An 11,800-nucleotide genomic window follows, 5' to 3' on the forward strand; every position below is an offset into this window, starting at 1 on the left:
CGGAGGGGAAATCATCACCAAAGTGAAAGGGAAGGCATACATTTTCAGACTGAAAGAGCTAACTAAGGAAACAAGCAGTTGAGGAATATGGATGAAAATAGTTACATCATATGAAATTTCAGAACACTGGGAACAAGAAAAAAATGATTCTACAAACTTTCAGAGTGAAAAGAAGTAGTTTTCATTAAAATTATGTATAAATCAGCAGTTTTAAGAAGCCTTTAAGTTTCTTTGGGAAAGGGTCTTGTACTAGTCAATAAGGCCATTTAAAGCATCATACACATAATGACTGCAATTGCTAAACAATTAGCTATAAAAATTTCATTATTTTATAATGATACTCAAATAAAAGGAGAGAGATAACATTTGATAACAGAAGAGGTTTCCAAGGCACCACTCATAACTATGAAAACTACAGATGGTTCTCAACTAAAGATGGTTCGATTTACAATTTCTTGACTTTACACTGGTGTGAAAGCAGTAAGCATTCAGTAGAAACCGTACTTCAAATTTTTTATTTTGACCTTGTCCTAGGCTGGCAATATGTGGTACAATACTCTCTCACGAGGCTGGTCAGCAGGAGTCAGCCCAAAGTCAACCACATGATCATGAGGGTATATAACCAATACACTTACAACCATTCTGTTTTTCACTTTCAGTACAGTATTCAATAATTTACATGAGAAATACAATACTTTATTATAAAAATAGGCCTTGCCCAACTGTAGGTTAATGTAAGTCTTTTGAGCATCTTTCAGGTAGGCTGTGCTATGCTATGATCTTTAGTACCTTAGCTGTAGTAAGTACATTTAGACATATGATGTTTTCCAAGTACAATGGGTTTATCAGGACATAACCGCATTGTAAATTGAGAAAAATCTGTAGTAATTAAGTGGAAACGATTATCTTATTCTTCTGGTATGAACTGTACAGCCCTCCTGAATGAGGAGGAGTTCACCAATCAGATTTTCAACTAATATAGGAGTAGGAACAATAGAATTAGAAAAATCACCATCTTACAACTTCTATAATGAGAATACTGATTTAGACAATCATCATTAATGGATATTAAAACCTCTAGGTGAAAAATTATGAAGAACTTTACAAAGAAGAGAGGGTACTTTCACTACTTTAGTCACTGCTCCGCCTTAGAATAACTAAAAGTGGCAAACTCTTATCACTTTTGGAACACTGTTGGAAAAATAATTGACCCAGAATCTAATCAAGGATTTAAACCTAACTTCTGGTCTATAAGAAATATGAGAAATAGAGAAACCTACTATAAGAAGGCAATCAACCAAATCCAGAACATGGGACATTCTTGTTATTTTAATAAAAGTCAATGGTATGGGAGGGTGGGAGGAACGGGGAGGGATATGGGAGAAGAGGAGACTTTGGGGATCAAAAGAGACTTCAAAAATATAACCACCAAATACAATGAGAAATATTTTGGATCTTGATTCAAACAAAGCATCGATAAAAGGTATTTATAGACAACAAGAAAACATTGATTATAGATTGTTTTAGTGTGATATAAAGGAATTACTGGTAATTTTGTTAAGTGTGATAATGGCATTGTAAGGAAATGCCCTTTATTTTATTTTGAAGATTCATTTTGAATCAGTTAGAGGTGAAATGAGATAATGTCTGGGACTTGTTTTAAAATACTCCAGCAAAACAAACAAAAAAGTAGGTGGAGAGATGAATGGAACAAGTAGGCAACATGTTGACAACTGCTGAAGCTGTTAGTTTTTTGATGAGTACATGGAATTTCCCTGAACTCTGCTTTTTCATATGTTCAGAAATTTTCATAATAAATTTTTGTCTAAAGTTGTGAAGGAAATTATATCCAACTGAGAATTCTAACCTGGCCAATATTTTTACTAAGTGCAACCATAAAATAAAGACATTTTCAGTCATGCGAGATATAAAATAAAGCATCTTTCATACAGTATTCTACTTTTTTCAGGAAGCTACTGGAGGCTATACCCAGTCAAAATGAGGGAATAAATCAATAAAGAGGAAGATCTTGGATCCAGGGAACAGAGAATTCAATACATGAGAAAGTCAAAGGTGAAAATGAGAAAGGTAAAGTAAAATTTCTGGATGACACTAGAAATAGTAATTAATCCAGATGAGTAGGTACCCGAGGGCTCTAGGAGATGTTTGTTCCAGAAGCAAACTGAGAAATACCAGATGTGAAAAAACATATACAGCATAGATTTACATACTGGTGTGGCAGAGTTTGGGATGGAATTAGTGCGGAGTCCAAAGAAAATCGGCAAATGTATTTTTAAAAGATAATCTAAAACTATTTCTTAAATGTTATGCAGGATGGCAAAAATAATCAAAGTATGTTACATGTCTCAGGCATGAATAGTTTTAATATACTCATGATAATGTAAATATAGAATACTGATCTATCCAAAATTATGATTAAACTATATTGGGGGGATGGAAAATACAAAGGATACATGTACAGAATGGGACTGGAATTTAGAAAACTAAATTTTCATCTTCCAGAGTGCTAAGTCAATAGATCATTTTCAAAGCTAAAAGTCAAGAAGTAGTAATAATATCATGTTAAATAGAATTATGATAGTAAATGCAAAAAGTGATGTCCTCTAGGAAGGTGAGAAACAGAGGGTGTGCCATGGATATGCTGGTTTTACTATCAGGCAATGTAGAAATAGTTGACTCTTTTAACTGTACACATGTATGCAGCTTTGATTTAAAAAACTTAAAGAACTTATTGTAAAAGAGTAATATAAACCTATTATTAGAGATACGGTGGTAAGTACCAAAATAATCAACTAAGAGCTGAAAGTGATTATCTCAGGGGAATAAGAAATGTGCAAGTCTAGCTTTGATTTTAAAAATTAAAATTTAATAATAAAAATACTAACGAGTCCTTCTGGAGACACCTTGGTCTGATGAAGTAAAAATGGATCTGATCAGGAGGGAAAGGGTTTTATCCTCTTTCAATGTAACAGCACAAGCTAATTATTCCTACAACCAAAGTAATGTTTTCCCCTTCAGGGAGAGCCTTTTTATTTCAATTACACATATATTCACTAACAGGCCCATAAATATTTCTAATTAGCCTGTTTGCTTCCATTTTATGAGACTGCTTTCAAATTAGCACCCACATTCTATAGAAATGGAAGGCGAGACTTGGAAGATTGTAATTTCCCTCTCAAGGAAGGAAGAAGGAAAAACAGGTTTCATGTCCAAAAAGAACTACTTATTAGATTCAAGCCATTTATAATGCATGTTACATGGAGCAACATATTTGTCAAATGTGGATAGAAAGCTAAAAGTGAGTAGCAGTTTGAACCAATTATTTTCAGGTCTTCAAGCAAACGTTGATAGAAAGGTATAGGAAAAGCATTAGGAGAGAAATAACATGGTGTTCACAGCCCTCCTTCCTCAGGCTGTGATCTCATCTGGCCTTTCCTATTGAAGAAACACCACAGGGAGCTCTGCCATGACCCAAGAATGGTCCCAGAAATCAAGGATTCAAAAGTGCATTAGAGTCTCAAAAGTCAGATGAAATTAGCATTAACCATATTAGACCACACAGGAAATATGCTTCATCTAGAGATGCCTATAACCTAAAACCTGTTCAATAAGTTACTATCAGCATCATCATCACCACCAATATCTTCATTACAATTTTGGAACACTGCTGAGTGGATATGGCTTAAAAACTGTAAAAAAGACACACAAAAAAACCAGAATTTTGACACTACAGGAGGTGAATGGAGGTAAATAATCTGAGCCATGTGTCAAAGTAAAGATGAATAGAAGCTTTGACATGGCATGTGATTGTTCAAAAAAATAGTAACTGCATTTTTTACTAAATGCTAACTATGAATCAGGCACTGTGCTTGACAGCTTACACACATTATCTTCAACAATTACAATTCTGAAGAGGTGGTGTTACTAGCCCCAAAGAAGCTCTGAGACTCAAAGAGAAGTAATGAATTCTGCAAGGCCCCATAAATGATAATCGTGGAAGCTGGGTTAAGTCCTTTCCGTCTGGGTACAAAGCCCTACCACCTTGCAATTCTTCTTCACTTCCACTTGGATAACACTTGACAATTTTCCCCGTGAACTTTTATAAACATTATTGTATTATACTCACATAGCCCTTATTATATAGGAAGGACCTATTACTCTCAACTTTCAAGGAAAGAAATCTTAACTTGGAGAAAATGGACAATTAGCCCAAGTCCACATGGCTAATAAGGAGCAAAGGCAGGATTCCACTCCAGATGGTGGTGTTCTCAACCCATCACACCATCTACAAAAGATTAGGACTGTTGCCTATCCCTATGTGGAAGTTCTAAAATGAACCCATTTTTAGCTTTAAAATAAGACGGCCATATATAACTTATCCCAATAGGGAAACTTGTGAGGATGAAAGGGATGCTATTAGTTATAATGTTGAGCAACAGATATAAAGCAGCCTATCCCAGGTAAGCCAGGGACCTATGTTCGCTCTCTCTAGAGAAAGTGCCCTCATTATTCCCATGGAATCATTCTTCCTTCACAGAGTGGGGAAAATAATTGCTATATGCCTCAATTTAATCATCAGGTGAGGAAGACCTTTTGGAAGAAGCAATGCATGTCTCATGCTCTATTTGCCTTCAAAGTTTAATGGTTCACCATTTTCTAGAATAAGGGTCAGCAAATAATAGCCCATTGTCCAAATTCTGCTCACTTGCCACCTGTTTTTGTAAATAAAGTTTTATTGGAACACAGCCATGCCCACATTTACATATTGTCTGTGGCTGCTTTTGTGCTACCGCAGCAAAGCTGAGAAGTTGCAACAAAAACCAAGTGGCCAACAAAGCCAAAAACATTTACCATCTGGCTCTTTACAAAAAGCATTTGTCTATCCCTGTTTTAGAAGATAAAATCCAAACTCTGCAGTAGGCATATGAGACCCTCCATGATCTGGTCCTGCTTCTGTTTCAGCCTAATCCCTCCTCCACTTTGAACACTATTCTCATTCTCAGCACCTATCTACTTGTTTAAAGGCTCTTTTCACACTCTTCTCCCTGTGTTTGGAGTGCCCCAGTTCTCACCCATTGCTTCTGATGAACACTTACAGGTTGTGGTGAGGATTAAGTATTGTGAGGATTAAGGGCTTAGAAGAACATCTAACACACAAGGAAGCACTCAGTTAATGTACTTTATTACTGTTATTATTACTGTCTTATTTTTTGCAACATAATTTTAAAAAGTCACCTGAATTCTCCAATTTTTCATTTTGCCATCCATACAAAAAATAAATAAATCTATTACTGTGTCCTACAGAAAGACTGTCACTCAAAAGTGTTAGCAAACTGTAAAGTGCAGAACGTACAGGTTTTAATATTAAAAGATTTAGCTGTTCAGGATTTTCCCTCATTGTTTGTTCACACAACCCAAACACTGACTACCCATACAAAAAAAAGGAAGATAAAAAGCTAAAACCAGAGTCTGAAGAGCTATTTAGGATTATTTTTGACACTGGTACTAACAGTCTCAAACAGAACATCAGTAAGCCCAGTAGTAGCTCAAAAGATGGTACCTGGAAAGAGCAGAGTAATCTCCTTTACAAACTATTGCAGCATCTTCATTATGTATAGAATCTCTGGATTTATGAATGGTTTTTTTACCATCTTGTTTTACACTAATTCCAACTTTTCTCTCTATATTTGTGCAACTGGATACACTATTAGTCATCGAGTTTACTGATAGCAGGGGGAAAAGAACCACGTGTTAGAAACACACACCACGCACAACAAATGGATCTTTAATTTTAGGCTGCCATTCCTTTCATTGAGCTCTTCTCAGGGTTTCCTGCAGTGTGAATAATAAGAGTGTCTGGTGTCTGCTTTTTTCTTACAGATGCATGAACTGGCACTGGAAGCATTCATCAGAAGGAAAAGGTTCTCTCAAAACAGCTCACTGAGAAAAGGGCTATAGGAGTCTGCACAGGAAGCCATATTACACAAATGTTTATGCCAAACTGGTCTTAGGCACCAAGCACTTAATACTTAATTTTGTAGTTAATAACACTGAAACCTAAAAATGTATAGCGATGTGTTCAAAACCAGAATCTAATTTAGGCTAAGCTCAATTGTCTAACTGCAAATCCATGTAGTGACCATGAGATTAACATTGTTATGGGCAGCAGTAGTGCCAATTATTTTCTTTTTTTTTTTTTTTTTTTTTGCGGTACGCGGGCCTCTCACTGTTGTGGCCTCTCCCATTGCGGAGCACAGGCTCCAGACACGCAGGCTCAGCAGCCATGGCTCACGGGCCCAGCCGCTCCACGGCATGCGGGATCCTCCCAGACCGGGGCACAAACCCGCGTCCCCTGCATCGGCAGGTGGACTCTCAACCACTGCGCCACCAGGGAAGCCCTATTTTTTTTTTACAGATAACAATACAGAGATTCAGAGAAATTAGGTAATTTATTTAAATACAAAGTTGGCCAGTTTTTAAACCCAGGTCTTTTGTAAAAGAGATATGTTCTGGGATGTTAGCAGGGGCCCACTCAGATATAAGACTGCCTTGCAAACCCAAAGCAGCCAACTCTTACCTTGCTTAACTTCAAAAATGTAACATAAACTTGTCATTTATCACTTAAAAGGTTTTTTTTACACCAACATGATTGATTTTTGACCAAATTAACATAAAGCCAATTAACCTTAAAACCAAAAGAGGTTACATTCCACATCTAAAGGTCACACAGTCAAATCAGATTTTTCCAACTCAAAGCCCAGTATTCCAGTCAGAACACACACACCTATGTTACAGAGATTTCCTATTTTTTTTTGTTGTTGTTGTTGTTGTTGTTTGCGGTACGCGGGCCTCTCACTGTTGTGGCCTCTCCTGTTGCGGAGCACAGGCTCCAGACGCGCAGGCTCAGCGACCATGGCTCACGGGCCCAGCCGCTCCTCAGCATGTGGGACCTTCCTGGACCGGGGCACGAACCCATGTCCCCTGCATCGGCAGGCGGACTCCCAACCACTGCGCCACCAGGGGAGCCCTCCTATTGTTTTTGACATTCAAAGACAGACTTAGGTAAATGTCTCATTTGTTTAACTGTCCTGGGTTCATCTTTTGTTTTGTTTTCCAGCTAGGTATTTTATAAATAAATCTCTCTCAAGATTTAGAGTCACTGAAATTATATAAATCTTACCAGTGAAAGTAGAGTCATCTTGCTGATTCGTAGTTATGAAGTTATAATCCTCCCCTCCTTTTTTTTATAATGTGACTTCTGATCTTTCAGAAAAGCCACAGCTTGAATCACATTTATAAAAAGTATCACTAAATTATACCATTTCGGCAAGAAAATCAGTTTAGTAACTTATGATCTCAGTCTCTCCAACTTTTCAGTGCCCATTAATTCTATAATTTCATAATTTTTCCCTGCATTGGGAGAGATAAGGAAAGGAAAAGGAGGGAGAGAGAACACAAACCATACCATGATTTTCTGAGTAAACGGAACAAAATAATGTCACGAAACTGGGTTACATCCCATTAAAGAGACTATCCAGAGCAATAAAACAGTCTATGAAGAAGCTAAAAAGCTCCTCCATGGTGGTCAAAGGGGAAAGTAGGTTTGAACCTAATGGGATTTTATCTCTGAAGTGAATGCACAGTTGCAAGCAGCCAAAGTGTTGGAACACTGTTAAGTGCCAAATCTGCAGTGCAGGCAACATAAAAGCAGCCTTCAATTTCTGAGTGGCAAACATTATCCTTATAGCCCAGAAATACATCTCTTGCCTCTTTCTCTCTCTCTCTCTCTCTCTCTCACACACACACACACACGCAAATGGAATGCTGCATCACCAGCAACCAGAGTTATTTGGTGACTATTTTGTTGATTGCTTCATAATATTTTAAATTATGTAACATTCATTTGGAGTATCGTTTTTGTCATCCTTTATGAATAACTGAAAAGGGAATTTGGAAGGAAACAACACAACCCCTAAATCTTTTTTGTGCCCTAGGTTTCCCTCATCCCCCCCAATCAATCTGCTTTAGTCAAGAACTGAAGTGACAATTTGTACTATCTGATCTTAAGTAGTGAAGAACACAAAGAATTTTTACTGAACATCACCAGGCTACATCCTACTTCTCTACCTTAGGAAGGGGTACCAGGAGTAGGGCTGGGAAAGGGATAGATAGAGGAGTTACAGGCCTCTCCCAATCAACAACTAAATGCAGTACATATACTGGGGTTTTTTTCTCAGCGTGTAGCCCGGCAATGGTGCTTTTACAGCAGCACTAAGAAAGTTTCTGGCCACTACCAATTCCCTCCACAATTTACTCACATGTGCTCTGATGTTCAGGCCACAGTTCTGAATTCTACGTCTATCAGCTATGGGTAACATCCCTTCACAGAGCTACTCTGCTTCCAGACACACACAGTTAACTAGACAAAATTCTGTATGGTCCAATATTTAAAAATCACATATCATCCTACTTTGGAGAGATTGAACTTTGCATTTTCAGGAATAGTCTTAACATCTAATAAAATTGAAACAAGGGGTATTTTTATGGACTAAGTTTGGAAAAATATGTCAAACACCAAGTTAATTATTGCCTTCTTCTTAGTAGGGCCCGACTTGTTCTGTTTCAAATATAAACCCGAAGTTTCATGTTTATGGGTAGCTAGTAAGCATCAAAATTATTTCTTGGGTTTCCCTGGCGGCGCAGTGGTTGAGAGTCCACCTGCCGATGCAGGGGACACGGCTTCGTGCCCCGGTCCAGGAAGATCCCACGTGCCGCGGAGCGGCTGGGCCCATGAGCCATGGCCACTGGGCCTGCGGGTCCGGAGCCTGTGCTCCGCAACGGGAGAGGCCACAACAGTGAGAGGCCGGCGTATAGCAAAAAAAAAAAAAAAAAAAAGACTATTTCTTAACCCTCTTTGAATAAGGTCATCATTTAACTCTGGGTATCCTGACAAAATTAACAAACTTTCCCTTATTTCTAACTTTTTTCCCAGAGTATACTCTAGAAAGAATTGAGCACAGGACTTTTATCTTTTTAAATTGTTTTTGAGGTTATTTCAGAGCTTGAACAAGGCGCATTATTTTAACCATGCCCAATATGGACAAATGCTAAGAAAAACACACAGATGTCTGTCCTTGGATCCTTTTCGCCTCCCTCTTCAGTGCCCTTGTGGAATGAAATGCCCCATCCTTGAGGTAGAGGATCTGAAGGTAGCCTTTGGCACCTATGCCATGTCCCATTTTGTTATTATCTATCTACTAATTATCTCTAAATTTTATTGGTTGATAAGACTTCACAGCTCTCAGGAGTGTTTACATTTTAGTTGGAGGTAGAGGAATGTTGCCTCACTGAAGTAAATCACCTATGGTATGTTCTTAAGTATGAACACTGGAAAGATCTTAAGCAAAAATCTCCATGTGATTGGAGATTGAACCATGGATTGAACAATCAACTTATCTTACTGTACCAAGAGAAGGTCTTCCCTCTTTTCTTTCTTTCTCTTTTTTCTCTCTTTTTTTCAACACATGTTTAGCATTCTTTTAGTGTCTACATCATGCTAGGCATTGAAACAAAGTTTAAGAGATCAACACTGGAGAACGTGCAGAACCATTCACTAGAGGATTGTTGTTGAAATGAGAAAGCTCCTCTACTCAGGTGTCTGGTCATTCCAATATCCTTAAACCAATATTTAAAATAAATTCTTGAACTTTATCAACCAGCTTTTGAAAACAATGAACTAACAGCCACTGACTATAAAAATTGTTTACTTAGTTCTTAAAATAAACTTATTTGATACAGTTTTGGTTTTCCCCTGAAAACCAGTTTGCATTACAGGTGACAAATGTATCTTCCTAACGATTGATCAGCTTTACCAGCAGGTGTTTAATTTTCTTCATTTTTCTTAGTAAAAAAGGCAATCTGGATCATACTGTTCTTTGTGAATGAGTGGCGTGGCAGGCAAGCAAAGCCTTTCAAATTTGACTCCAGCCACTGTCTCAGCCCCATCTTGCATCACTTCTTTCCCCCAGACCCACACCTTGCCACCACACTCTCAACCACATGTGTTAAAGCCACTTAAGATTACCTGAGCAAACAGCTCAGGCGTTTAATACCTTCATGATTTTGATCAAGTGATACTTCTGCTTTAAAGGACTTTTCCTCTCCCTCTCCTGTTTACTTTGAAAAAATCCAGCTTATTTTTTAAGTTTGATGTCAAATGTCACCTTCTCTATGAGACTTTCACTGGTCCCCACACATCCTAGCAGAGTCTGTCACACAGTCAGGGTGAGGTCCATGTTCTATACTGCATGGGGCCCAGCATCAGCCTAAACTAGCATCCAGAGGTATCTGAGTATTTCTGAACTTGCGGGTGAGACTGGCATGTGGCTTTTGAACTGGAGGGGTTTCTTTAATTGTTGTTGTCTGCTTTGTTGTGCCGTGCTTGTATGTTTTGGTGTAGTGTTTTGTCTGAAGCTTACAAAGGAAGCAAATTTGTATATATCCCTGAAAGGAGATGATGGGGAAAGCAAATACAACTTGGCATCTGAGTAATTTCTCCAGTTTCATAAACAGAGCTCAAAAAAATTATTTCAGAGCCCATCAAAAGAGAAACTGCAGGGAAAATCCAAAGAGACAACATTAATGAGGGACACAGTGGTTAAGAGTGCTGGTTCTGGAAGTCAAGGTAATCACAGCTACCTAAATATGAATCCTACCACACATCCTCTAAGAAAACTACACATATCAACAAACACAAATAAATCCTTACAATTATCACACTTTCAGCATATATAAAAGATAAGAATCACTATAAATTTAAATTGTCTGTATTTAGAAAAATAAATACCAATTTCCAGCAAAGTTTTCTCTAAAACTCCCACCTATTCAGAAAACTGGGAGTTCGGGGGCAGCAGAAGGAGACAGAGAATAATATTGAGAAAAAGTATGCAGAGCATAGAAGAGGCGATTAATTAAGCTAAAATCATCCTAAGTGATAAAATACTGATAAGGACTACTGGAAGATCACAGTCCTAACTACAGGGAAAGGATTTAAAATTGGATACAGTGCTTAAGGAGACAATCTTGAAAAGAAACATTCTAGAAGAAAACAATAAAAGGGAAGGAAAGACATGCCCACTGGAGACTGACAGGGAAAAAAAAAAAAAGAAGACGGTTACTTTAGGATCCTTCCAGACAATATTTTAAAAGAAGAAATCTTACACACAACTCTTCACCCTACAGCCCCTCCCAGCCATGCCCCCAAGCCACCTATTAAAGAAACTGCAATCTTCTACTCTGACAGAAGATGGCAAACATGGACAAGAAATCTGGGAAAAAAGCTAAATATAATCTGTCAAGTCAATCAAACAAATATATAGATATGTGCCGTTTTCTTCTATACAAAGCTACTATAAAAAGAAAACAGCAATTTAAATTTAAAATTTCAGCTGATAAAATTCTCCCAAATAAATGATCATGAATTTGAAGAAAAGTGTAACATAACAAGCAAAACTGAATTATTTATCCTCAAACTATTGGATATACAAAAAGACACATAAAATTAAAAACCCAAAATCTAAGAACCAAAATGGAGACTAAAACAAGAAGAAATGAAACAAGAGTTAGTTGATTTCAGGAAAGCAATAGAAGGTAATACCATATCATAAAGTAAGTTCAATTATATGGTGCCTATGTCATACTCAAAACGGATTTGAATGAAAATTTAATGAGAAGCATTAAAGAAAACTAAGAAAACAACAAAGAGAATTTGAAAGCTTTA

Source organism: Monodon monoceros, unplaced genomic scaffold (assembly GCF_005190385.1).
Source record: "Monodon monoceros isolate NGI ecotype Baffin Bay Population unplaced genomic scaffold, NGI_Narwhal_1 Super_Scaffold_3, whole genome shotgun sequence".
Taxonomy (NCBI): domain Eukaryota; kingdom Metazoa; phylum Chordata; class Mammalia; order Artiodactyla; family Monodontidae; genus Monodon; species Monodon monoceros.